The sequence below is a fragment of the Dipodomys spectabilis genome, unplaced genomic scaffold (assembly GCF_019054845.1).
Source record: "Dipodomys spectabilis isolate Male_0828 unplaced genomic scaffold, ASM1905484v1 ptg000118l, whole genome shotgun sequence".
Classification (NCBI taxonomy): Eukaryota; Metazoa; Chordata; class Mammalia; order Rodentia; family Heteromyidae; genus Dipodomys; species Dipodomys spectabilis.
The window spans coordinates 2,005,800-2,031,618 of NW_024870795.1; the positions used below are offsets into that span (position 1 = coordinate 2,005,800).

The window sequence follows — 25,819 nt, forward strand, 5'->3', positions numbered from 1 at the left end:
GTAGCTGAGCCCTGCCTAGGCTAGCGCTGAGATTCAAGATGAAGGTAGCTCAAAGCTCTGGTGATTCAGGATGGAGAAAGCACAGGACTCACCAAACTTACCCAGGGGAGGAGTGGGGCGGGGGGAGGACTTCCGGAAGAAGTGGCATTCATCCTTATTTTCCTATAAGTATTTCTGGAAACCTCCTCTCTAGTAGGCAGGCATGGTTTTGAGGCTGGGGATATAGCAGGGAACAGCCCAGCATCCTGTTCTTCCTGAGGCTCCCAGAAAAAAATACTGCAGTTGATTTCAAGCAGTGACAAGTGCTCTGGAGACAAGGAACAGAGTCATTGCTTGCGAAGGATCAGGATGCTGGCTGGGCTTGCAGGGACGTTGCAGGGGCGGGGGTGGGGGTGGGGTTGGGTGGGGTGGGGGAGGGGTTGGAGTGCTCCTGGCACACAAAGATTGACAAGGTGGGAGCCAAGCTGAGACCTAGAGGAAGAGTGTTCAAAGGCAAAGGAGCAGCCCATGCAAACCCCCTGAGGGGCCAGAAGGAGGGCTCCTGGGCCAGGGGGTGGGCGGGGCCAGGCAGTGATGTCAGAAAGGCGGGCAGGACCCAGGGCTGGTGGGCATCTGACCCGGATGAATGGAGACTGACCCAGCAGGGGCCTGTGAGCAGAGGGTGGAGGTGGGTGGCCTCCCATTTGTTGAAAGGCCCCTTAACAACAGTTTGGACAAGAATGGCTGGCCCTCTCTGCCCTCTCCAGGCACATTGACAGGGAGCCTGGAGACCCTGGGAGGGTAAGCAATCCCCTCAGCTCGTCGGGTTACCTCTAGGTCTCCCCAGTGCTCTCTGTGTCCTGTGAGTACTCACGAAGGCCTATGGTTTACCAAAGAAAGTTCTGGGTGTGACAGGAGGAAGGGGGAGCCTCAGCCAGGTGCCAGGGACCAGGTAAGGGCATTCCTACTTGGGTTCCTTATGATGGATCCTGGTCAGGTGGCTGAACCTCAGAGACAATGGGATGGAAATAGTTGGTGGCTCTCAGGTTGTTAAGGCCAGCTCTTTTTATAGTGCTTAACACAATGCAGTTTGCATTTGTTCTTGTTTGTTTGTTTTGGAACATAGTCTTGCTATGTACTAAGGCCAGAATGGCTTTACATTTGAGATTCTCCTGCTTCAGCCTCCTAAGTGTTGGGATTATAGGCATGTACCACCTTATGCCCAGCCTTAAGCTCATTTTCTAAACTTTATATACAATTTGTTGTAGTGGCTATGTAGGCAACACTTTTGTTGACATTATTTTCGAGTGTTGGGAATGGAACCCAAGGCCTCTCTTGCTTGCTAGGCAAGTGCTCTGTCACTGAGCCACTCCTTCAGCCCTAGCTTTTGTTGTTGATTGGTTTCTTGTACGGAGTTTGGACTCAGGGCCTTAAACTTGATCCATTTGATTGCTTGGCTGCATACTTCCAGCACAGCTAGAAGCTGTGAACTTTTCTGCTTATACTGGCCTTAAACTGTGATTCTCTGGATCTCAGCCTAAGTAGCTAGGATTATAAACATAAGTCACTGGAGCCTGGTTTGTAGTTTTGAATTTTTAAATCTAGATTTAAAACAAACAATTTTTCTGGTTGGGTGCCGGTAGCTCACGCCTGTAATCCTAGCTACTCAGGAGGCTGAGATCTGAGGATCATGGTTCCAAGCCAGCCTAGGCAGGAAAAGTCTGTGAGACTCTTATCTCCAGAAGTGGCACTGTGGCTCAAGTGGTAGAGCACTAGCCTTGAGCTGAAGAGGTGAGAGATAACACCCAGGTCTAGAGTTCAAGCCCCATGACTGACAAAAACAACAATAACAACAAAAAATAAATAAACAACTATTTTTCTTTTTCCACTAACACTGCAGATATAATGCTAAAGAAAATGACAGAACTGGATACCTGTGGCTTATGTCTGTAATCCTAGCTACTTAGGAGGCTGAGATCTGAGGATCACGGTTCAAAGCCAGCCTGGGCAGGAAAGTCTGTGAAACTCTTATTTCCAATAAACTTTTCAGAAAAAGCCGAAGTGGCACTGTGGCTCAGGTGGTAGAGCACTAGCCTTGAGGAAAAGAATCTCAGGGACAGTGCCCAAGCCTTGAGTTTAAGCCCTAGGACCAGCAAAACAAAACAAAACAAAAAAGTGGTATTAGATAAATTTACCTTACTTCTTATTTCTAGAGGGAATGTTCTAATGGGAGAAAGCTACAGGTTTTCTTACAAGTTGCTTTTTATTGTATATTGAGGCTGTTTTTTTTATATCATTATTATTATTGTGTGTGTGTGTGTGTGTGTGTGTGTGTGTGTGTGTGTATGCCAGTCCTGGGGCTTGAACTCTGGTCCCTGCGCTGTTCCTGAGCTTTTGTAGCCAAGGCTAGTGTTCTACCACTTGAGCTACAGCTCCACTTCCAGCTTTTTGTTAATTGGCAATAAGAATCTCATGGACTTCCTACTCAGGCTTGCTTCAAACAGTACCTTATATCTCGGCCTGTTGGATAGCTAGGATTACAGGCAGGAGCCACTGGCACCAGGCTTATAAATTGCTTTTTTTTTGGGGGGGGGTGGGTAGGTGGGAAAGCTCTCTTCACAGTTTATTAAGAACTTAAAAATATTTGGACTGGCATGGTGGCTTCTACATGTAAGTTCAGCTTTGCAGGCGGAAAAGATTAAGAGAATTGCTATTCCAGGACAATCTGAGAAAAATGTCAGGGAGACTGCCATCAACTGATGAAACTGGCTTGATGGTGTATGCTGTCACCCCAGCTGTGCAGGAGGTGTTAGTAGGAGTTTTGCAGCCTGAGGCTAGCCCTGGACCAAAACTGGAGACTCTACCTAAAAAATAACTAAAGCAAAAAAGGGCTGGGTTTGTGTGTGGCTCAAGTGCTCATGTTATTTTATCTTGTTTTCTTACTGGCAAGATTTTAACTACAGTTTCAATTTCTTTACTCAGGTTCTTTATGTCTTCTTCAGTCAGTTTTGGTAAGTCATACTTTTAGAAATGTAGGCATTTAATCTCCACTTTAGTAGTAGAATAAGGCTACCCATAGCATGTCTCCTACTCTTTTTCATTGTGTTCTTCCTCCCTTTCTTAATATTGCCGTGGGTTCATTGCCTTTGTGTGAGTGTGTGTATGTGTGTGTGCACATGCATGAGTGTGTATGTGTATGTGTGTGCTCACACACGTGCCTATACTGGGGCTTGAACTCTGTAGTTGTTTTACTCAAAGCTGGTGCTCTACCACTTGAGTCACACCTCAACTCCCAGCTTTTTGCTGATTACTTTGAGATAAAAGTCTCTCTAACTTATCTACGTGGGCTGGCTTCAAACTTCGAACCTCCAGATCTCAGCCTCTTAGTACTGGGATTATAGGTGTGAGCCACCTGTGCCTCACTTTTTTTTTTTCCTATGCTGGTCCTGGGGCTTGAACTCATGGCCTGGGCACTGTTCCTGAACTTTTGTGCTTAAGGATAGCTCTGTACTTGAGCCATAGCTCCACTTCTGGCTTTTTTGCTAGTTAGAGATTAGACTCATGGACTTTCCTGTCCAGGCTGGCTTTGAAATATGAGCCTCAGATCTCAGATTCCTGGGTAGCTGGGATTATAGGCGTGAGCTACAGGTACCCAGATTGTCCTTCTTTAAGGACATAATTGTGATTTTGATCTTCTCAACTGGATCATTAAAAAAAAAAGTTCTGATCTTCATAAACTCCATACTTATCTCATTTCTGGTTTTTCCAAGTTTCCTAGATTGATATTTAGCTCATTAATCTTCCAACTTTTTGTGGTATGAATTTTTTATGTGTGGTATAATATTTTTATTATCTTTCAGTTGTAAGTAAATTTAATTTGTACTTTGACTTTTTTTAGTGCACGAGGCATTTAAGATACTTTAAAATTTTAACTTCTAACTTAATTGTCTTGTGGTCATGGAAAGACAGGCTATGTGGAAATTTATTAGTGGAGATGGGAGGCTTGCCTTGTGGCTTTCTATGTGATCAATTTTTGAAGTGTTTGAATGTTCCTGAAAAGAATATGTATTTGTATACAATATAAGAAAAATTAACAAGGACTGAGGGCTTTGCTCATATACAAGAGGTCCTGGATTTGATGCCTGGTACAGTAAGCACTCAGATTCATTGCACACAGTTTTGACCAAACATGGTCTAATAGGTAAATAAATAAAATCACAATAAACATATAAAACCCCCAACATTTTAAATTCCCATTCATGCATCAGGTAGTGGAAAGAAGTCCCCAGTAAGCCCCACATTTGTTGGGTTTAAATTGTTGTGTGACCTGATGTGAAAATTGGTTTCCCTAGAAGCAATGTCAAAGCAAATGTGTGTAATTTAAGTGATAAAGTATAAATATTAGATGTGTTGGAAGGCAGTGTGTCATTAGCAAAAGCTGGGTGGCAGTGGGGAGAAATGGATCTGCAGGACCAAGAGTCTGCTGTACCAAAAAGGAAGGGAGGTGGGAAGCAAGGATGAATGGTGTCCATTAGATAGGGTATAAAACATACCAGATAATACAGATGAGGAAAAACTCACACTTTCTATGAAAAGTCTAAAACAAAACAGATCACTACCCAAAAAAATAAGTATCTAATTGAGTTCACAAAAACACCAAAAATAACAATGAGTGCCTTTATAGGTGCCTTTACAGGCTCATGCCTGTAATCCTAACTACTCAGGAGGCTGAGATCTGAGGATCACAGTTCAAAGCTAGCCTGGGCAGGAAACTCTGTGAGACTCTTATCTCCAATTAGCCACCGGAAAACCAGAAGTAATTCTGTGTTTCAAAGTGGTAACGTACTAGCTTTGACCAAAAGAGCTCAGGAACAGTCCCCAGGCCCTGAGTTCAAGCCCCACTGACCAAAAACAACAATCAAAAAACCCAATCCACCAAAAAGGGCGGTGAAATAAACTGAGAATTTTATGCCCCGCTAAACTATCCTTTGAAGGTTAAAGGGCAATAATAAGAACCTGGCATCCAAGGACTCTCACTTGTCCAACTTTTTTTTTTTTTTAATAATTTTAACTGGTGTCACTTTTTCCATTTCATATTTTGTTTTCTTACTTGAAAAAAAATACTCGTGTGTTTTTTCCAATAGAGAACAGATACATTTTCTCCATTCCCTGGGTCTCTCTTTTCCCCTAGCCTAACAGCCCCAAATCCCCCAATGAGATCACATTAGTTTGTCAAAATGGTTCAGGTTCAATCTGGTAAAGTGTCCTTTTTGTTTTCTTTGATCTTAGATTAAAAAACAGCAACAAGAAACTGTAACTTTAGTGAGTCATTTGCTGAGTCAGCAGATATCTTTTAATATCAACTGTGGACTTTGTTCCTAATGCCTATTAAACTTGTCTTTCGAGTTGTAGGCAGGGCTGTCTCTTTGAACAAACCTGGTTCCTGGAATATTCTGGCTTTTAGCATTGGCTTTTAACATTTGAATAACAGTTCAACTGGGTATTAAAATCAGAGTTCAAATTCTCCCCACTCCTCCACCCTTGGTCATTTGGATACTATTTTCTTTTGGATATGATGTATTTTGTTCTGAATTTTTAGAATATCTTGTTGTCTTTTGATAGTCACTTGAGTATATGTTAGGTGTAGGCTTTTTCTTACGTGTCCCATCTGAGATTTTTTATCCTTCTATAGTTCTAAGGCTTATTTATTTCAGTGTCTTCTCCTTTAATTTGTTTTCTTCTTCTGGTGAATTTTCACTTTTCCTCTGTTTTGGTTGATGTAATTTCAGATTATAAAAGATAAACATCTTAAGTGTTCAATTCAGTGAGTTTTGACCAGTGTCCACTACTTTGTAACTATGACCTCTAAGTGAGATTTTTAAAAATCAAAACAAAGCTATTTCAGGCTGGGAATGTGGCTTAGTGGTAGAGTGCTTGCCTAGTATGCATGAAGGCTTGGACTCAATTCCTCAGTACCACATAAACAGAAAAGGCTGGAAGTGGTGCTATGGCTCACGTGGTAGAATGCTAGCCTGGAGAACAGAAAGGCTCAGGGACAGTTCCTGGGCCCTGAGTTCAAGCCCCAGGACTAGCAAAAAATAAAATAAATAACTATTTCAGCCAGTTGCCCACTGCTTACGCCTGTAATCCTAGCTACTCAGGAGGCTTGAGATCTGTGGATCCCAGTTTGAAGCCAGCCCAGGCAGGAAAGTCTGTGAGACTCTTTTAACTCCAGTTAACCACCAAAAAAGGTAAAAGTGGAACTGTGGCTCAAGTGGTAGAGAACTAGCCTTGCACAAAAAAGCTCAGGGACAGAACTGAGACCCTGAGTTTAAGTGCTAGGACTGGTGCATGAGTGCATGTGCATACACACACACACACACACACACACACACACACACACAAATTATTTCTACCACCCAGCAAATTCCCTCATAACCTTTTCTACTCACTTTTCTCTTACAAGGCAACTGTTACTCACCATAATAAGAGTAGTCTTCTCTAGAGTTTCATATGTGGATTCAAAGGGTCTGTATTCTTTTTTTTTTTTTTTGGTTGGCCATGGGACTTGAACTCTAGACCTGGGTGCTGTCCCTCAGCTCTTCAGCTCAAGGCTAGTGCTCTACCACTGGAGCCACAACACCACTTCTAGCCTTTTCTGTTGATGTGGTACTGAAGAATCGAACCCAGGGCCTCATGCATGCAAGGCAAGTGCTCTACCACTGAGCCACCTTCCCAAAGGGTCTGTATTCTTATTTTCCCTTGGATTCTTTGTTTGTGACAGGATCTCACTAAGTTATGCAGCCTGTCTTCAAACTCATAATCCTCTTACTTCAGCCTTGCAAGTCCTGGAGTTACATGCACTTGCCACTGTATCTGGCTTATGTATGTGGTCATATTTTCATTTCTTAAGGTGGAGCTGGTGGTCCTGTGCTACGTGTTCAAGTGTTAATTTTATTTAAAAAAAAAACAAACTCTTTCTCTAAAGTGACCATACTGTACTGTATTACCTTCTTGTAATATATGTATATAATATATAATACATACACACATAAGCATATATATGTATGTGTATATATATAATATATATAATATAAATATAAATAGTATGTATTTAACATATATATGTTAAAAATATTCTGGCTAGTGTTTGTTTTTGCCTGTCTCTTTGATTTGGCTTTGTTCTACTGTGAGGTCTGAGATGGGTTTAATTTCTAGTTACTTGGTAAGTAACAATGTTGCACACATTTTTATGAACTTGATGGTGGTTTGGACAAGTTTTTCTTGGAGTGGTTCAGTCTTCTACTGTGGGGAGGCTGTTCATTTTTTTTTTCTGTCAACTTTAGGGAATTCTTTATTGGACCACGAGCTCATTGTCAGCCATTTATCTTGTAAACATTTTTACACCATTGTGTCGTTTCATTCTTTATTTTTTTGGGATGAGGAAAGCAGTAGTAGAGTCTGAACTTTTAGGGCCTGTGCTTACTAGGCAGTTGCTCTACCCTTTGGGCCATACTCCCATTCCTTTTTCCCTTTTTCCTTTTTTTTTTTTTTGCTTTAGTTATTTCTCAGGGTCTCAAATTTTGTTCAGGGCTGGCTTTGAATACAATCCTCCTACCTATGTTTTCCACATAACTGAGATTATAGGCATGTACCACCATGCCCAGCCAGTTCGATTTCTTCATACCTTTTTATTTTGACAAAAGGTATTTTAAATTTGGATGCCAATTTATCATTTTTTTCTTTTATGAAGTTAGCACACTTTACCCACCTGAATCATAAAGATAACTTTTTATGATTTTTTTTTTCTAGAAACCTTATGGCTCTTTAACAATTAACTGGAGTAGTCTTTGTAAATTATTAGACCATTCTTCACCAACCAGAGCCAAGGCAGAGCTCACTCTGCTCTGCAGCTGGCTGTTCTGACCTGTTCTCTCTGTAATGCCTCCACAGAGTCTCTGCACATTTTGGAGTCTCATTTGCCCTCACTTCTCTTGTGCGTTTTTCCTGCTTATTTAGAATTCTCAGCCCGCTTGTCATGCGGCTGATCCCAGTGGCTTCTCAGCACCATTTGCTTTTCTTTCCAAGTCATGTCGCCCTAGGGAATCCCTGCGGGTTAACTTTGAGCTCCCTCCTCGGGGGAAACTTCTGGACAGGCTAAGGCTGACCCTATCCTCCCTGGCCAGTATGCCCAAGGAAAGATGTGACCAGAACAGGGCCCCCTGGGTGTCACACACCCTGCGGTTGTGGGTTTGGTCCCACCTTTGCCCTCTTAGGTGACCACCTGGGGACTGGGACCCCCCTCTCTCAAAGGCGGCCAGGAGAGGAGCTGTCCTCCAGATCAGATCCTCTGGACCAGGAGTTAGGAGGGGAGGGGTGTGGAGTGCCCGGTGGCCTCGGGGTTCCCACCCTGGGCGCTTCCTGGGCGCTTGTCCAAACCTACGTTATTGGTCGAAATGCGGTCTCAATAATTTTTTACTGGGGCTGGCCTCAAATTGCAATCTTTCCCACCTCCACCTTCATAGAAGCTGGGATTACAGTTATGAGTTGCAGGGCCTGGCCCTCTGGGTAGCAAACCCTTGATGTGGTCTGCTGGCCACTGCCAGGTGATTCCCAGACACGGGGTGAGGGTCAGTGACTGGCCCTGATTTACAGATGCAGAGCCTGAGGCTGTAGACAAGGGCGTTTCCTGCCTCTCTGCTAGGCCGTGACTCCAGTGCATACGTGTGCTCCAGCCGCTTTCTGTGCTGCAGATGGTTTTTGTAGGTTTCACACAAATGGGCCAGGAGTCCACGGAGGAGAGCACAAGGGTGGGCTGGACAATGGAGGGAACGGAAGGGGGTGAGGAGAGCGGCTCATGTGACCCTGGGACGGAGCCCAGGGGGCCTGAGATGAAAGAGGAGGATCTCTAGAGGCCAGAGTCAGCAGCCAGGAGGCTGAGCTTCCCCAAGCCTAGGGCTGGGGCCGGAGGGAGAGGCCCAGGGAACAAGTGGGCCCCCCACCCCTACCACTGTGCACCCCAAGTCTCTGGGCTCAGGACTTCATCCACAGAGGGTGCGTTCCTGTGGAGTTGGGCATCCCGGCTTGAACCCCCATGTACTGCCAGCTAGGTTTGCATTCTGCACTGCGATTTCCACTATCCAGGGAAGATGGCAACTGTGAGGTGACTTTCCTAGTAAGGCCTCTCAACCTCTATTTGAAATGGCACTGCTCCCTCCCTCCCTCTCCCTTCCCTCCTTCCTTCTTTCCCTCCCTCCTCCCTCCCTCCCTCTCTTCCCTCTTCCTGTCCTTTCTTCCTCCATCTTTCCGATGCCTGAATCCCAGAATGGGCTTTGTCCCTTCTGTCTGGGGCTCCTTGGGCAGGCTGACAGCTGTTTTCCCAGGTCCTGGAGTGTAGTAGCTGATCAGTAAACCATGTTTTAGAACACTCCATTGAACCACAAAGGAAAGGCCCTGGGGCAGAGGAGGCGTATGGCTGACAGCTGGATCTGAGCTACCCAGAAAAGCATTTAGGGCCCAGATTTCAAGCACGCTGGGCTTCCTTTCTGGGCTTGGCCTGCAAGCAGCAAGCTGGGACTGGGTCAGAGCCATGGAGCAAGCGGAAGCACAGGGTACTTGACTCTCCTGTTTCTTGCTTCACTCAAAAGTGGAGCAAACTGTCTCTAAGGAGTGACAGCCCCGGCCCCACCCTGGCTTCCCCAGTGGTGGGGAGCTGGGCAGATCGGGGATCTAGGCTGGCCATCCCATATTTTTATTTTTAAAATATAATTTCATTGTTATTACTAAGGTGTGGCATGGAGCAGTTACCATTTCATAAGCCTGGTAAGGAGTACATTTCGTTTTTTTGGACAATGTCACCCCTTCCTTTGCTTTCACCCCAGTTTCCCCATGCTGTCCCTGCTCGCAAATTACATAGTCCACTTTCCACATAATATCTACTGAATTCATGGCTGCATGTGTTCACCTGTCCTCCCTCCATCCCTGCATTCCCCCCTGCTACACCTAAAAAGACAAAAAGCAACGACAACAAAAAAAGCAAAAACAAACACCACCAACAACAACAACCACCACAACAAAGAAACCCACCTTCCCATTTCCTGGGATTCATTTTGATAAGTAGTATTTTTAGTGTTCAGAGGAGTTACACTATCGAGCTCCTCCCCTAAATGTAACCTTTAGTCTTACTGTTTGTGTGTGAATAGCTGGAGTACTGTATAGGTGATCATGTCCAGTTATATTTTAGGTCTAGCTTCCACATGAGAGAAAAAAAATGTAGTTTGTCTCTCTGAGCTTGGCTTACCTCATTTAACATGATTTGTTTTAGGTCCATCCATTTTCCTGCAAATGACATGTTATTCTTTCTAATGGCTGAGTGAAATTCTGTTGTTATAGGTACCACATGTTTTTAGATCCATTTATCTGTTGTAGGGCATCTGGGCTGTTTCCATAACTTGGTTACTGTGAATAGTGCAGCAGTGAACATGGATGTGCAAGTAAGTGTCTTTATGGTATCCTGACTTGTAATGATCTAGGTAGATGCCCAGGAGTGGTATGGCTGGGTCATAGGGAAGATCTATGCTTAGTTTGTTGAACCTTCAGACTGCTTTAGTTGTACTAGTTTACATTCCCACCAGCAATGAAGTAGGCTTCCTTTTCCCCCACATCTCTGCTGACATTTGTTCAACTTCACAATGTTGGCCAATCTAACTGGGGTGAGATGGAATCTCAGAATTGTTTTGATTTGCATTTCCTTTATGGCCCAGGGATGATGAGCATTTCCTCATGTGTTTCTTTGTCATTCTTACCTCTTCTTCTCAGAGGTCTCTCCTTAGCTCCCTTGCTCATTTAGTGATTGGTTTACTGGCTTTGGGAGGGGTTAGTTTCTCAAGTTCCTTGTGTATTTTGGGTATTAGTCCTTTGTCCAGTGTGTTGCTGGTAAAGGTTTTCTCCCAGTCTGTCTTTCTAGTTTAGTAACTATGTCCTTTGCTGTGCAGAAACTTTCTAGTTTGATGTAATCTCATTTGTCAAGTCTCTCTCCTTTTGCTGTGCCCCTGGGACTCTTCAAAAAATTCCTGCCTAGGTAAGTGCTAGTGTTTCTCCTACTCCATCTTGCAGTAGTTTTGAAGTTTTGGGTTTGACGTTGAGGTCTGTGATACACTTTGAGTTGATATTGGTGCATGGTGACAAATAGGGATCCAGTTTTAGTTTCCTACATATGGATGTCCAGTTTTCTCATCACGTTATTGAAGATGCTATCTTTTGAGTTCTTTATTAAATATCAGTTAACTGTAGACATATGGCTTTATTTCTGGGTCTTCTAGTCTGGTCTGTTGGTCTTTGGGCCTGTTTTTTGTGCCAGTACCACATTGTTGTTATTATTGTTATTGTTATTATTATTATTATAGTTCTATAGCAGAGCTTGAGGTCTGGGATTGGATAATACCAGGATTGCTTTTTTTTGTCTCAAATTTGTAGATTGCCTTTGGAAGTATGACCATTATGAATTCTACCTATCCATGAATATGGAGATCTTTTCATTGCCTGGTGTCATCTTTCTTTCCTTGTTTTTAAAAGAGTTTTGGCTGTAGAGGCTTTTTGCTTTCTTGGTTAGGTTTATCCCTAAATATTTTAGCTTCTTGAGGCCACTGCAAATAGCATTGTTTTCCTGATTTCCCTCTCTGATTGTACATTATTGGTATACAGAAAGGCTACTGATTTTGTACCCTGTTACTTTGCCAAAGTTATTGATCAGCTTTAGGAGCTTGGGGATGGAGTCTCTTGGGTCCTTTAGAAATAAGATCATGTCATCTGCAAATAGGGATAGTTTGACTTCTTTCTACATATGAATCTCTTTTATATCTTTTTCTTGCCTTATTTCTCTGGCAAAGAGTTCAGAATTATGTTAAAAAGGAATGGAGATAGTGGATATCCTTTGCCTTGTTCCTGATTTTAAATGGTTTTAGGTTTTCACCATTTAGTATGTTGGCAGCTGTTGGTCTGTCATACATAGGCTTTATTATGTTGACGTATATTCTTTCTAGTCCTAGCTTCTTGAAAACTTAACATGAATGAATTTTGGATTTTGTCTAAAGCCTTTTCTGTATCCATTGAGATGGTCATGTGACTCTTGTCTTTGGCTCTGCGAATGTGGTATATTATGTTCCTTGATTTATGCAAATTAAACCAGCCTTGTATCTCTAGAATAAAATCTACTTGATCATAGTGGATATTTTTTATTACTACTTGTTGAATTCTGATGGCAAGGATTTTATTAAGAAGCTTCGTGTCTATGCTCATCAAAGAGGTTGGTCTATAGTTTTTGTTGTGGTTGTTGTTTTTGGGTCTCTACCTGGTTTTGGGGTTAGTGCAATGCTAGCTTCATAAAAATGTGTTTGGCAGTTTTTCTTCCACTTCTATTTCATGAAAAACTTTGAGAAGTACTGGTGTGAGTGTGTATTTAAAGGTCTTGTGGAATTCAGCTGTGAATCCATGATGACCTGGGCTTTTCCTTCCTAGAACATTATTATTTCCTCAATCTCATTGCATGTTATGGGACTGTTCAAGTAGTTTCTATCTTCTTGGTCCAGCTTAGGTAGCTCATATGTCTCTATTTCCATCTTATTTCCACTTCCATTTTATTTGAATATAGGTTTTGAAAGTAGTCCCTCATAATCTTTTAGGTTTCTTGGGTATTTTGTTGTGCTGCTTCCTTTGTCTCCTCTAGTTTTGGTGATTTGAGTCTCCCCTTTTTTCCCTCTGTCAATTTGTTTGGTTTTAATTGCATCATGAGGTTATTTACTTGAGCTGTTTCTGTTTTCATTATGTATGCACTTAAAGCTATGATCTTTCCTCTCAGTGCTACTTTTGCTGTATCCCAGAGGTTCTGGAATGATGTGTTTTATTTTCATTGAATTGCAGGTACTTTCTAATTTCTTCCTTTATTTCTTTGGTTTGCAACAGTGTGTTGTTCAGTGTCCACGTGTTTGAGTGTTTTCTGTAATGTCATTTGTTGTTGAGATCTAGCTTAATTCCAGATCAGATAGGATGTCGGAAGTTACTGCAATGCTTTTGTATTTGCTCAGGCTTGTTGAGTGTTTGGAGAGGTTTTATAGTTGGCTGAGAAGAATGTGAATTATGTGGTTGTTGGGTGAAATACTCTGTAGAGGTCTACTATGTCCATTTAAGTTGTGGTATCAATAAATTCAGAGGCTTCTTTGCTGATCTTTTGTTTGGTTGGCTTGTCTTTTGGTGAGAGTTGAGTGTTAAGTCTCCCACTATTAGTGTGTTGGAGTCTATCAGGTTATGTAAGTCTATATATGTGTGTGTGTGTATACATATATATATATATATATATATATATATGTATACACACACACACATATATATATATTTTTTTTTGAGGGTCTGGTCGTGGGGCTTGAACTCTGGGCCTGGGCACTGTCCCTCAGCATTTCAGCTCAAGGCTAGCGCTCTACCACTTGAGCCACAACACCACTTCCAGCTTTTTTCTTTTTGCTTATGTGGTGCTGAGGAATTGAACCCAGGGCCTCAGGCATGCAAGGCAAGTGCTCTACCACTGAGCCATCTTCCCAGCTGGTGCCTATATATATATTTTTTTGTTTGTTTGTTTGTTTTTTGTTTTTTTGGGGGGTCCGGTCATGGGGCCTGAACTCTGGGCCTGGGTGCTGTCCCTCAGCTCTTCAGCTCAAGGCTAGTGCTCTACCACTTGAGCCACAGCGCCACTTCCGGCTTTTTTCTTTTTGCTTATGTGGTGCTGAGGAATCGAACCCAGGGCCTCTGGCATGCAAGGCATGCGCTCTACCACTGAGCCACCTTCCTAGCCCCTTGGTGCCTATATATTAACCATTGTAATTTCCTCTTTTTGGTTTGTCCCTTTATTAATGTGTAACTTCCTTCCTTGTCTCTTCTTACTGATTTTAAAGTGAAGTCTTTTTTTTTTTTTTTATCAGATAACAGTATGGCTACTCCTTGCAGAAAGCATTTACATTCTCAAAATTTGTGTTCATCTTTGATCATGAGATATGTTTCTTGGAAATAGCAAATGTTAGATATTGTTTTTGATCCAACCTGCTTCTCTACATCTTTTGGTTGGGTAATTGAGCCCCTTGATGGTTAAAATTATTATGAAAGAAAAATGTCATTTTGTTGTTTTCCTGTAGCTTGCTTCTTTCCTCTTCTTGTATCACTAAACTAGTCTTCCAGTGATTTTTATTCAATGCTGTTTCCTTCACTTTGGTTATCTTCTTCAGGTAGTATGCTTCCCTTTACTGTCCTTTGTAATGCTAGGTTAGTATGCATGAATTCCTTTAGTTTTTGTTTGTCCAGGAAGGTTTTAGTTTTCCCATCAATTGTGAATGATAGCTTTGCTGAGAACACTAGTAAATTTAGGTTAACAATTGATCATTCAGAGCTTGAATTATACTACTTGAGACTGTGCATTCAGAGTTTGTGTGGAGAAATCTTCAATTATTCTAATCTTCTTCTCATTGTAATAAAGTTCCCTCTTTGACTTTGCTGTCTTTAAAATTATTTCCTTGTTTGTTTGTTGTGTTGGGGGGGGGGGGGAGTTGCCGGTCCTAGGGCTTGAACTCAGGGTCTGGGTGCTGTCCCTGAGCCTCTTTGTGCTCAAGACTAGCACTCTACCACTTGAGCCACAGCACCACTTCCAGCTTTTTCTGAGTAGTTGGAGATGAGAGTCTCACAGACTTTCTTGCCCGGACTGGCTTCGAACCACAATCCTTAGATCTCAGGCTCCAGAGTAGATAGAATTATTGGTGTGAGCCACTGGTGCCAAGCTATTTCCTTGTTTTTTTGTTTTTTGTTTTTTGTCCAGTCGTGGGGCCTGAACTCAGCTCTTCAGCTCAAGGCTAGCACTCTACCACTTTAGCCACAGCACCACCTCTGGCTTTTTTTTCCTGCTTATGTGGTGCTAAGGAATCGAACCCAGGGCCTCAAGTGTGCAAGGCAAACGCTGAGCCACCTTCCCAGCCCATTTCCTTGTTTTTTAAGTCTAGAATTTTCACAACAATATGTCTAGGAGTATTTCTTCTTTTATCCTGTTGCTAGGAGTCTGTATGCCTCTATCAGATGTGTGAGTTTTTTTGTTTTTTTTTTTTTGCCTATCATAGGGCCTGAACTCTGGCCCTGGGCGCTGCCCCTCAGCTCTACAGCTCAAGGTTAGTGCTCTACTACTTGAGCCACAGCATGGCTTCTGGCTTTTTTCTGATTATGTGGTACTGAAGAATCAAATCCAGGGCCTCATGCTCGGAAATCCTTACCCAAAAGACCACCAGAGACCATCACCAAGGTAAAAGCAAAGGAGTCTTTATTGCAAGCTGGAGCTTGGTCCCCCCACGCACATGGCAGCAGCCCATGACGCTGAGAGGCCCCGAGCCAGGGTCACAGCACTTTTTATACACTTTTTTAGGGAAGGCAGGGGCTTTGCATACAGCATAACTTCTTGTAACAAATGACTACAAACCGCGGGAAAATCATAAAACAACTCTATAGTATGATTGGCGCACTACAAAGCGGGAAAGGACCAGAAACAAGTTGTTGGTTAGATCAAGGGGGCTGACGTACTTTAAACTGGTTGGCTTGCACCACAGGGGAGTCTCAAGAGGATAGGTGCTAAACTGCAGGGTGTCTGATTTAGATCATGGTCACCAGACCCCAGGAGGGGCAGTTCTGGAATTTCAGATACCTTGATATACTGTCTTGAGAAAACATCATCTGTGGTTCCGAGAATTGTTTGTGCAAGGCTTGCTGTCCTAATTCCTAGCATTGGGGCTGAAGTGGGTCAAGGGTTAAGTTGCAGAACTGAGATGAGGGTCTTAAGTGAAATGGAGTTGCTTGGGTTCCTCAGTGCATGAAGGCAAGCACTCTACCACTGAGCCACCATCCTAGCCCGAGATTCTCTTTCTTGAGACTCGGGAAGTTTTCTGTTATTTTGTTAAATAGATTTTAAGCGGCTTTAGTTTTTCATTCTTCTCCCTCTTCTATCCCAATTATGCATAGATTTTTTTATCTTTCGGCATATCTGCTAATTCTTGAATTTCCCTTTGGTACATTCTGAGTGTTTTTCCATGCCTTTGACTTTATGATCTAATTCCTCTTGTTTTTACTTTCTTTTGTTCTATTGCCCATGCTTTTAGCTGTGCTTTGTAACAGGGAGATAGAACTCTTGATGCTTCCTTGTTATTTTGTTGATGTCCTTTTTCTTGGCCTTTATTGAAGTTTTCATGGTGTCTTTTTTCCTTGTTATTATCTTTCATTTCCTTCGTTGAAGTATTTAAATTTTCTGTCTTCTTGTTGATAGTGTCTTGGATGCCCTGCATTTTCTTCATCATTTCCTCTTTGCATTCTTCTAGGTGTTCCTGGATCTGCCCTTTTGTTTCATGGGCCAATTCTCTCACCATTTTTTTTTTTTTTTGTCAGTCATGGGGCTTGAACTCTGGGCCTGAGCACTGTCCCTCAGCTCTTCAGCTCAAGGGTAGCACTCTACCACTTGAGCTACAGCGCCACTTCCAGTTTTCTGGTGGTTTATTGGAGATTAAAAGTTTCACAGACTTTCCTGCCGGGGCTGGCTTTGAACCATGATCCTCAGATCTCTCACTAAATGACTCCCCTGAGTCATTGTTGGTGTTTGAGAGTGAGGCATGTTGTCTTGATTGTTCATAAATTTTGTGATCATGCTTTGATTTGCTTATCTGGGTTTAGGGTTTGTCAAGGCTGTTCAGTTTAGATACTAAGTTCAGTGACGGGGTGTAGCTCACTGGGTCTCTGCTGAGTGCTGGGTGGATGGCGCTCTCATGAGGATGCACAGGCAGGCTTTGGGGCTGGCTTGGTGCTGGCCCTGGGAGCCCGTGTGTGGAGAGGTGCCATCGGTTTATGGGGCACGATTGGGCACCCTTCCTGGCAGTGCTGTGTGGTTGGAAGGGTGTAGGTAGGTTGTTGGGGCTCACTTGGACATGATGCCGGCCAGAGAGGGGAGGGTTTAGGCTGGACATTTACTACCCCCTCACAATAGATGTCCTGCCAAGTCCTGTAGCAACCTCATAGAGACAGTTTTTTTTTTTTGTTTCTGCCCATCTTTTTATATTTATTTATTTTGCTTTGTGCCAGTAAAGGGGGCTGGAACTTAAGGCCTCATGCCTTCTCTTGTTTTTTTTTTTTTTGTTTGTTTGTTTTTGTTTTGTTTTGCTTCAAGCTGGAGCTCTACCAATTGAGTTACAGCTCCACTTCTGGCTTTTTGCTGGTTAATTGGAGGTGCATCTCATAGATTTTCCAGGCTGGCTTCAAACCACAATCCTCAGATCTCAGTTTCCAGAGTAGCTAGGATTACAGTTATGAGCCACTGGTACCTGGCTGGCTCTGCTCACCTTTGGTCACCTTGGGGAAGTCCCATTAGCCTCTGTCTCCTACTTTGTGGTCCCCCTGTAGTGACCTCATGGGCCTTTTGGGTGAAGCAGATGTGTGAATCAGCGCCAGTGGTCATTGAAGTGAAGGACCTGGGAACAGAGCTGGCCCCTGCAACCCCAGCACAGGGCTAGGCATAGTAGAGATGAGGATCCTGCTACTCCAGGAGTTATTCAACTGTGGGCACCAGTGGCTCATCCTCAGGCTGCATACAGTGCTTCTTCATGCTCGCCATGCACCATCTAGGTGGACAGTGCCTGCGTCGAGGTCCAGCCTAGGCCAGCAGAATTGGGGGGGGGGCAGTGACCCCACATCTGTGGTGGTGTGAGGAAGGAAAATGAATCCTGAGTGGCATGGTCACCAGAGGTGGGGCCAGAGGAGAGTGTGACACTGTTGTCTGCTAGCTACTTCCCTGCTAGGAAGCTGACTTGGGGCTGACCGGGAGTTGATCAGGTCGGAGTTCAGCCCAGTCTCTGGCAGGGCGCTGGGTAGCCTCTACTGTCTCAGTCTCCCACTGAATGACACCCTGGGAGAATGACAGCAAAGAGGGGAGAGGGGAGGAGGAGGGCAAGGTAGGAGGCTGCTAGGGGGCCGTGACCATGAGCAAGCCAGGAGTTGCTGGTCAGGAGCCGCGGAGCAGCCTGGTGTGAACACGGTCACAGGTCACGTGTCAGGAGTCACCGGCTCTCCCTGCCGGGATCCAGCCCCAAAGGCAGGACAGGCTGTGTGACCCTACCACTGCAGGCCACCAGGGCTGGGCTGGCTATGAGGCACCAGGTCTGTTCTTGGTGTGAAGGTGATCCAGGGCCGGATAGCAGAGACCCTGTATGCATTGCCAGCCAGACCTGGCCAAATTCCAGCTCCCTACGATCTTGCCAACAGCCCTCCTGCTTCCTCTTCCTCTTCCTCTTCTTTAAAGGCTCAGTGGAAATCTCCCAGCACATAGTAGGTGCCCTGCACAGACTTTTCTTTCCTTTCTGTAAACTGCTGTGTGACCTTGGCCAGGCTCCTTAACATCTCTGTACATTGGGGTCCAGGATAGCACCTAGGACGCAGGCTTGTGAGGACTAGATAAATTAATGTGTTCAAAGCATTTAGAACAGACCTGTCCTGTCAGGCACCATCACTTTCCCCTTTATTTCCTCCCTGTCCTGGGTTTCTTTCTGGTTGTCTATTGTCCTGTTGATTTCTCGTCTCTGCAATAGCACAGTGACAGAGGCTTTGACTTGCTAGGAAACTGAGGCCCAGAGAGGTGAGCGGAGCCCAGAGCCTCATCAGCCCCTGGCCCCCAGGCCAGTCTGGGGAGCAGACACAGCTTTCCCGAGGAAGGCTGCAGGACTGGGGACAGGGGATGGGGCAGGAGGACCTGGCCCACATGTAGGAGGATCTGACTCAGGAGATTGTGGGAGAGGCTCCCCTCTGCAAGGCCCCAGGTGGTGTGCTTGGACCAGGCTGCCCCTGGGGTGATCTCACTTCTCTTTGGTAAAGCAGGGACACGGGGACCCTCCTCCCCCCCCCTCCTCCTCCTCCTCCCCCTCCTCCTCCTCCTCCCCTCCCCCTCCCCCTCCCCCTCCCCCTCCTCTTCCCTCCTCCCTCCTCCTCCTCCTCCTCCTCCTCCTCTTCCCTCCTCTTCCCCCTCCTCCTCCCCTTCCCCCTCCCCCTCCTCCTCTCCCTCCCCCTCCTCCTCCTCCTCCTCCCTCTCCTCCTCCCCCTCCCCTTCCCCTCCTCCTCCCCTCCCCCCTCCTCCCCTCCCTCCTCCTCCTCCCCCTCCCCCTCCCCCTCCTCCCCTCCTCCTCCAGGGGTCTGTGATGCGGATGGTGAAGGCGGGACTCAGCCAGTGAGTCACTGGCTACTGTCTTTAGTAATCCATTCACCACAGGCGCCCAGTGCTGATCTCGACCCTGTGTTCCTATGAAATAGCGCATGGCAGTCCACTTCCGGTCTGGCTTGCTGCTTTAGGGGTTTACACTTGGCTCTAACAGGGAGAACCATCCACAAGCAAGAAAGCATAATGGCTCCTGTTAACTTACTTGCTGGGCGAGCTTGGGCAGGCTGTTTAATGTCTCTGTGCTCTTTTATTTTACCATTTGTAAAAGGATAAAAATAGGGCTGACAGTAGGTTATTGTTGGGGTGATTAGATAAATTAATAGAGGCAAAATTACACAAGGGCTGGTGGCTCATTCCTGTAATCCTAGACACTCAGAGGCTGAGATGTGAGGATCATGGTTCAAAGCCAGCCTGGGCAGAAAAGACTCCGTGAGACTCTGATCTCCAATAAACCACCAGAAAACCGGGAGTGGTGCTGTGGCTCAAACTGATAAAAGCACTAGCCTTGAGCAAAAAACTCAGGGACAGCGCCCAGGCCCTGAGATCAAGCTCCACAACTGGCCAAAAAAAATAGAGGCAAAACTTTCTGAGTGACCACCTGGCACATAGGAAGGGTGGACTTTGAAGGGATGTGCTGTTAGTATAAGCAAGACAGTGAGAGAGCATGGGGAGATTTTTCTAGAATAATCTGGGTTAAAGTGTTCTCTTTAGATGACACAAGTCGTTCATGTATCATGTTTCAGAGTATCCATATCTACACTCTGCCTGATTGCCTGCGCTTCCACCGACCGCCCAAGTCCTTAGGCTTCTAATGTGCTATGTGACCCTGGAAGGTTAGACACTCTCTCTGTGCCTTCTTTTCCTGATGTTGGTGACAAGGATGAGAACATCATGTCTTTCTGGCACCAGAGGAGCGCCTTTGCAGTGGAGGTGTGAGTAAAGTACTGGGACAGGAGGCCGGTGACCACCTCTGGGGCGCGCGGCATGTGTGCGCGCGCATGGTATGGCCCCTCCTCCTCCTCTGCTCCGCTCCACCTTCCTGGCCTGCTGCAGTATCTCCTCCCACATCACATTTCGGCTGCCCTCAGGCCTGGGCCTACAGAGCCACATCAGTTATCGCCAGGACCATCCGAGTGGCCCCACAAGCACTGGGCAAGAGTTAGCACCAGAACTCAGACCCTCGGGCCTCTAGATCCCAGCTCTGCCAGGTGGCTGCAGGCAGGTGCACCTTGGCCCCTCACTTGTGAGATGAGGTTGGCGGCATGTGAGTGAGGCGGGCCTGGGGGGGCGGGGCAGGTCAAGCCGCCCTGTCCTCTGTCCTCTGCCATCCGCCGCCTTCTTCCCTGACCTCCAAGGACCATGAAACCCGCCTCGTGGCCTCGTCCTCTTAGCTGAGCCTCCTCTATTGCTGACTCAGCCCTACCACCCTTCCAGAAGGTTCCTCCTGGGAACCTCTCTGCTGAGGTTGTCTTGGGTGCCCTCCATCCCCGTGTAAGAGGGAAAGAATGAATCACTCATGCGTGTATGTATAGGTGTGTGAGTACATGCGTGTGCATATACATGTGTGCCTGTGTGAGCACATGTGCGTGTGTGTACATACATGTGTGCGCATGTGTCTGCGTGGTCTTCAGGAGACCTGGAGCCCACAGGTGTTCAGCAGCCAGGTGAGAACTGGTTTCTATAATCTTGGCGTTAGAAAAGCCCATGGGCTTCCAGGCAAGCAGGTGTGTATGGGAAGGGGAGTGTGTAAGAGGCGTGCCCTCACCTGCCATCCTCTGCCCCCCCCCCCATCTCTTCTCCCCTCCTGCAGTCACAGCTCTCAGCCTCTCCTCATACTGCACAGCCCAGGCCAGACCCCCAGGCCAGGCCTGGCATCTCAGAGGCAGAGGGCTGAGGCCCCTTCGCTCGCCCTGGGCCACCCAGCTGGCCGAGGGCAGAGGCAGGACCTGCCTCAGGCCGCTGGCCCCAGAGCCTGCTTTTACTGCTGTCTGGCTGCCTCTTCCACCACCCACTGCTGGCCTGGCCGGCCGGCCTTCCACCCACCAGAATTCCCTTCCTTGCACCCGCCCTGTGCCCTAGGCTCTGCCAGCCGCAGGCAGCCCCATGAGCAGAGCGAGGTCCCCGGCCTTGTGGAGGACTCTGCTGGCTGGGCTGGGGCACAGAGCAGCCTGGCAGGCAGGGCTGAATGGAGGATGGGAGGATTCCTGGGATGGAGAGTGGAGAGTGTTCTAGAGCCGAGCACAGCGTGCAAGCGTGTGAGGCTGGGTGCCGGGGACAGCTGGACCTTCTTCAGAGCTCCAAGGACAGTGGCTTGGCTTTGAGCCCCCAGGGCCCTCCCACGTCTGCTTCCTGCCCAGGATGAGTCCCATCAGTGCCTGGAGGCCTGAGGCCTTCCTCTATCCCTGGCACCTGGCCCGCTATTCTCTGGGGAAGTCCCTCCTTGTATCTGACCTGCAGCCCACTCTCACCAGCACACATTCCTCACAAGGCCCTCACCCAGAGGCTGCTTCATGGCAGCTATGAACAGCTTCAGCCACCAAAGGAATGAACAAAGTCCTTGCCAACAAGGCTTGATGGAGACACATGTCCCCTGTCCGCTCCTTGTGACCCAGCAGCTGCAACTTCCCAGGACAGAGTTCCCTCCCCAGGCAGCTGCTGTGTTACTAAGTCTGGGGTCCCACCTCAGCCCCCACCCAGGGAGCCACTTCTCTAGCAGCTCAGGGAAGAGCCTGCAGGGCCCAGCCAAAAGGCCAGGCCGGACTTGAGTGGTTATCACCAGAGGCAGGGCTGCCGGAAGGCACAGGATCTTTCCCCAGTTCTGGATGTCTCACTTGGGGACAAGTCTTTCCTGTTTGATAGGCCTCAGTTTCCTCATCTGGACAGTGGATGAAGTGTCACGGTGGCTTCCAGGCCCTGTGCTTGGAGAGTCTGGGGAGGGAGGAAGAGGCGGGTCTGTGGCTGCTTTGTCTGAGTGTTTAGCGCCGCGCCTGACACCCCGCACCTGACACCCCGCACTTCCTCTTGAACAGGAGGAGGGTGTTGGAGGGGTAGAGAGACAGAAGTGTGGGACAGACTGGGCGTCACACACCTGGCAAGGGATGGGGCTGGCCCTGGACTGGCCCTGAGGGACACCCTGGGAGCCATCACCCACCTGTCTGATTGTGAGGATTGGGTGTGGCTTGGGCGTAAGGAGAGTGAGAAAGCATATTTCGTGGAGGTGGGGACTGTCTGGCGCTAGCATGGTGGCTGGGGTCGCCCTCCGGGGTCAGGGGCCTCCCAGGACACAGCAAGGGTCCGGGCATCTCACCACCTTTCCCCTGGTGCTGTGCTGAGGAACTCAGGCATGGCAGTAGCAAGGACAATGATGCCCCGTGCCGTCATCGGGTGACCTGAGCCGCGCTGAGCTGTGGTTCCAAAGCTTCGTGGGATGTTTTGAGACCCTGGAGATGATGGGACAGCTTTAGGAACAGAAAGGCCCTGGCTCATCCACCTCCATTTTCAGGCCTGGGTTCAAATTCTGCCTCTGCCTCTGAGCTGCTGTTTTCTCCGTTGTGAATGGGGAGCACCCCACTGAGGGGGTGCTCAGTGCAGTGTTTATTCTGGGTGTGGTGCAGCCTCAGGCTTGCCAATGCTGGGGCGATGGCGGGGGGGGGCGGGGGCAGCAGGGACTACTGTGAGGGATGAACTGCCTGTGACCAATATGCTTCTCCTTCTCAGCCTTCATCACAAGGTGACTGGCAGGACCCCTGGCACGTAGTAGGTGCTTTGTCTGTACTCCCTAGCATGTAACAGGTGCTTTATATTTCTGCTGGTCAGTAGTCCCCAAGTGGACAGAGATGGTGTATGTCCTGTTCTGCATACTCTATACACAGACCAGAGCCAGGTATGCAGCAGGTGCTGCATGAATGCTCGGGAATGGGCGAGAATGAATGAATGACCTAGCCCCAAGTGCTCCGGCCTTCTGCCTAGCTCTGGGGCGGGGGAGGGGAGCTTCAAATCGCCCCTCCCTCTTCTTCCCTCCTTGTGACTAATCTGACAAGATTAGCCCAGTAACAGAACCAGGTCATTGTGGTGACCCAGGGCTTGGAAGCCCCGCGTCTCAGTCCGAGGCGACTGTGGCTGCCACTCCCCAGAGCTCCTTGCTCCAAGATGGCCCTCCTGTCACCCATCGTGGACATGGTCCTCACGACGGTCGGCAGTCTCCTCCTGTTCACCATAGCTCTGGCCTTGCTGTGTTTTTTTACCTGCCGCCTGGCCAGGCCACTCAGGTAGGGGACGCACCCTGGAATGACCTCACCGCTAGGGAGTGTCCTGCACCACGTCTGTGTCCTTCCCCAAGTCTGTGTCCTTGGGGGGAAACTGAGGCCAGGAGAGGGCGAACCTTAGGCTCAATGTGGTCCGAATCCCACGCAGATGTAGCTAATAGAGGCTGGGCTGGGGGAAGGGGCCCATGGTTCCCCTTGGCACTGGGAACCTCCAGCCTGCCCACTCTAGTCTTTGCCCTGGCTTTTGAGACTGATTCTGACCAGTGCTCCAGGACACAGATGAGTCCTTAAGGCCCGGGCCTGGTCCCTGGACCCCATCTGCTGACCCGCTGAGTCCGCCACTCCCTCTCCTGGGGCTGGAGCCCTGCAAGGGCTTCTGCACTCCGGTCATAAGTAAGCAGGGCACGTAGCTGGGAGCCTGGCAGAGAGGGTCCGGCTGGGAAGTAGGGGGGGTGGCTCACGGGGGCTAGCTCACACCCGGAGGCCCCATTCCAAGCTGCTAGAGTGCTGGGGAAGGGCGGTGGGCAGCCGGGGCCCTTGCAGCCCCAGACTGGGCCCCTGCAGAGGGAAAGTCTGGTGTGAGAGGCAGCAGGGCTGAGCTCAGCGTCTGAAGGCCTCTCAATCCCCACCCCCTCCTTCCTGGGCCGAGCAATGGACAAAAGGCACCTGTCTCTAGGCCAACCCCATCTCAATGCAGGGCCTTGGGGCCAAAATTCACAGCATCTGCGCCATCATCCCTGACTGAATGAGGAAGGGGGCTGATGGGCCTTTCTGTTGGAATGTGACAGACTCCAAGGCAGCGTGTGTGATGCTCAGGTTCAGTAGGGGCTACTGGGTCCCCAGAATTGTACCAGCAACACTCCATCAATGTTGAATGGACACTGGGTTGCTCCACCAACCTCTCCAACCTTTGGACTTAATGACACAGGAAAGATTTGGGGATAATTTTTCCCTTTCCCCAAGTTTCCTCTAGACACTGACTTTCAGCTGATGTAAATATTTATGATGCCAAGCACCTTCAGATAAGCCCGACAAAGTCTCCGGCCTGAGATGGCCCCAGTAGTGTGGCTGGGGTAGACCAGGAAAGAATTATTTTGAAAACAGGAAAGAGCCATCTTAGAGGCTGCCTAGAAGAGACGGCTTTGATTTTGAAAACGATTATATATAATCATTCTTCCTGTATTGATATTTTTATAGCAGTTTCATGAATTTTTCTGCCCTTTAGAATTTCTAATAGAATGATCTGGCAACAAAAGTGGAATACAAAGTTTGGAAATCAGGTCAGGGGCTGGTGACTCACACCTGTAATCCTAGCTGAGATCTGAGGATCCATGGTTCAAAGCCAGCCTGGGCAGAAAAGGCACGGGAGACTCTTTCTCTGCAATGAATCACCAAAGAACCAGAAAGAGCTGTGGTTCAAGGGGGAGAGTGCCAGACTTGAGTGAAGAAGCTAAGGGACAGTACTCAGGCTCTGAGTTCTAATCCCAGTGATGGTATGCACACACACAGAATTTGTGAATCATCTGACAGCCCAGAATTCAGAGTTGAACACAGTTACATGGTAGGCAGGAAGCCCTCAGCTCCATCGGTGCCCCCTATCTCAGATGGAATCAAGATCCCTGTGTGCAGTCCTACCTCAACATCTTTCTGATGGGACTGTGTATGTCTTTTCCATCTCCTACCACGAACGGAATCATCATTCCTATCTTGGTTTTGGCTGAAGAAATCATGTCTAGGGGCTGGGAAGGTGGCTCAGTGGTAGAGCGCTTGCCTTGCATGCATGAGGCCCTGGGTTCGATTCCTCAGCACCACATAAGCAAAAAGAAAAAAGCCGGAAGTGGCGTTGTGGCTCAAGTGGTAGAGTGCTAGCCTTGAGCTGAAGAGCTGAGGGACAGCGCCCCGGCACAGAGTTCAGGCCCCACAACCGGACCAAAAAAAAAAAAAAAGAAATCATGTCTATTTCCCAGTGAACTCTTGCTCATGACCCAGCTGCCAGTGGCCTCGTCTGTGTGACAGCCCCACACAGCATGACCACAGTGTGCAAACATTCTTAACACGCTTATTGTAGGCAAGTTGGAAAGGTGTTTTGGGGTTTTGTTTTTTTTTCCAAAAACATTCTTAAAGAGGAAATAATCACAACTTTACCACCCAAAGCCTCAGTTCACATTTGATGTGTTTCTTTTGGTCTTTTTTGCAAAAGGAAAATAATATTTTCTTTAAAAAAATTATAAAGGTGTGCTGTGGAGGGAGGGGGAAGAAAATAGCAACAGAGAGGGTTGTTCTGAGCAAAACATAATATATGCACGTC

The 25,819-nt window shown here is 47.2% G+C and overlaps 1 protein-coding gene across 2 annotated transcripts in view; it reads left to right on the forward strand.

Moving 5' to 3' along the window:
- Positions 1-25,819, forward strand: part of Alpl (alkaline phosphatase, biomineralization associated) — a 56,664-nt gene that overhangs the window by 13,296 nt on the left and 17,549 nt on the right. Inside the window, exon 2 of one of the 2 annotated variants that reach the window (XM_042688584.1) lies at positions 2,962-2,990. The exons of the other annotated variant lie outside the window; for it this stretch is intronic. The gene's annotated coding sequence lies outside the window, so the exon portion shown is untranslated. The remainder of the gene's footprint in view (positions 1-2,961; positions 2,991-25,819) is intronic. 2 annotated transcript variants of the gene reach the window in all.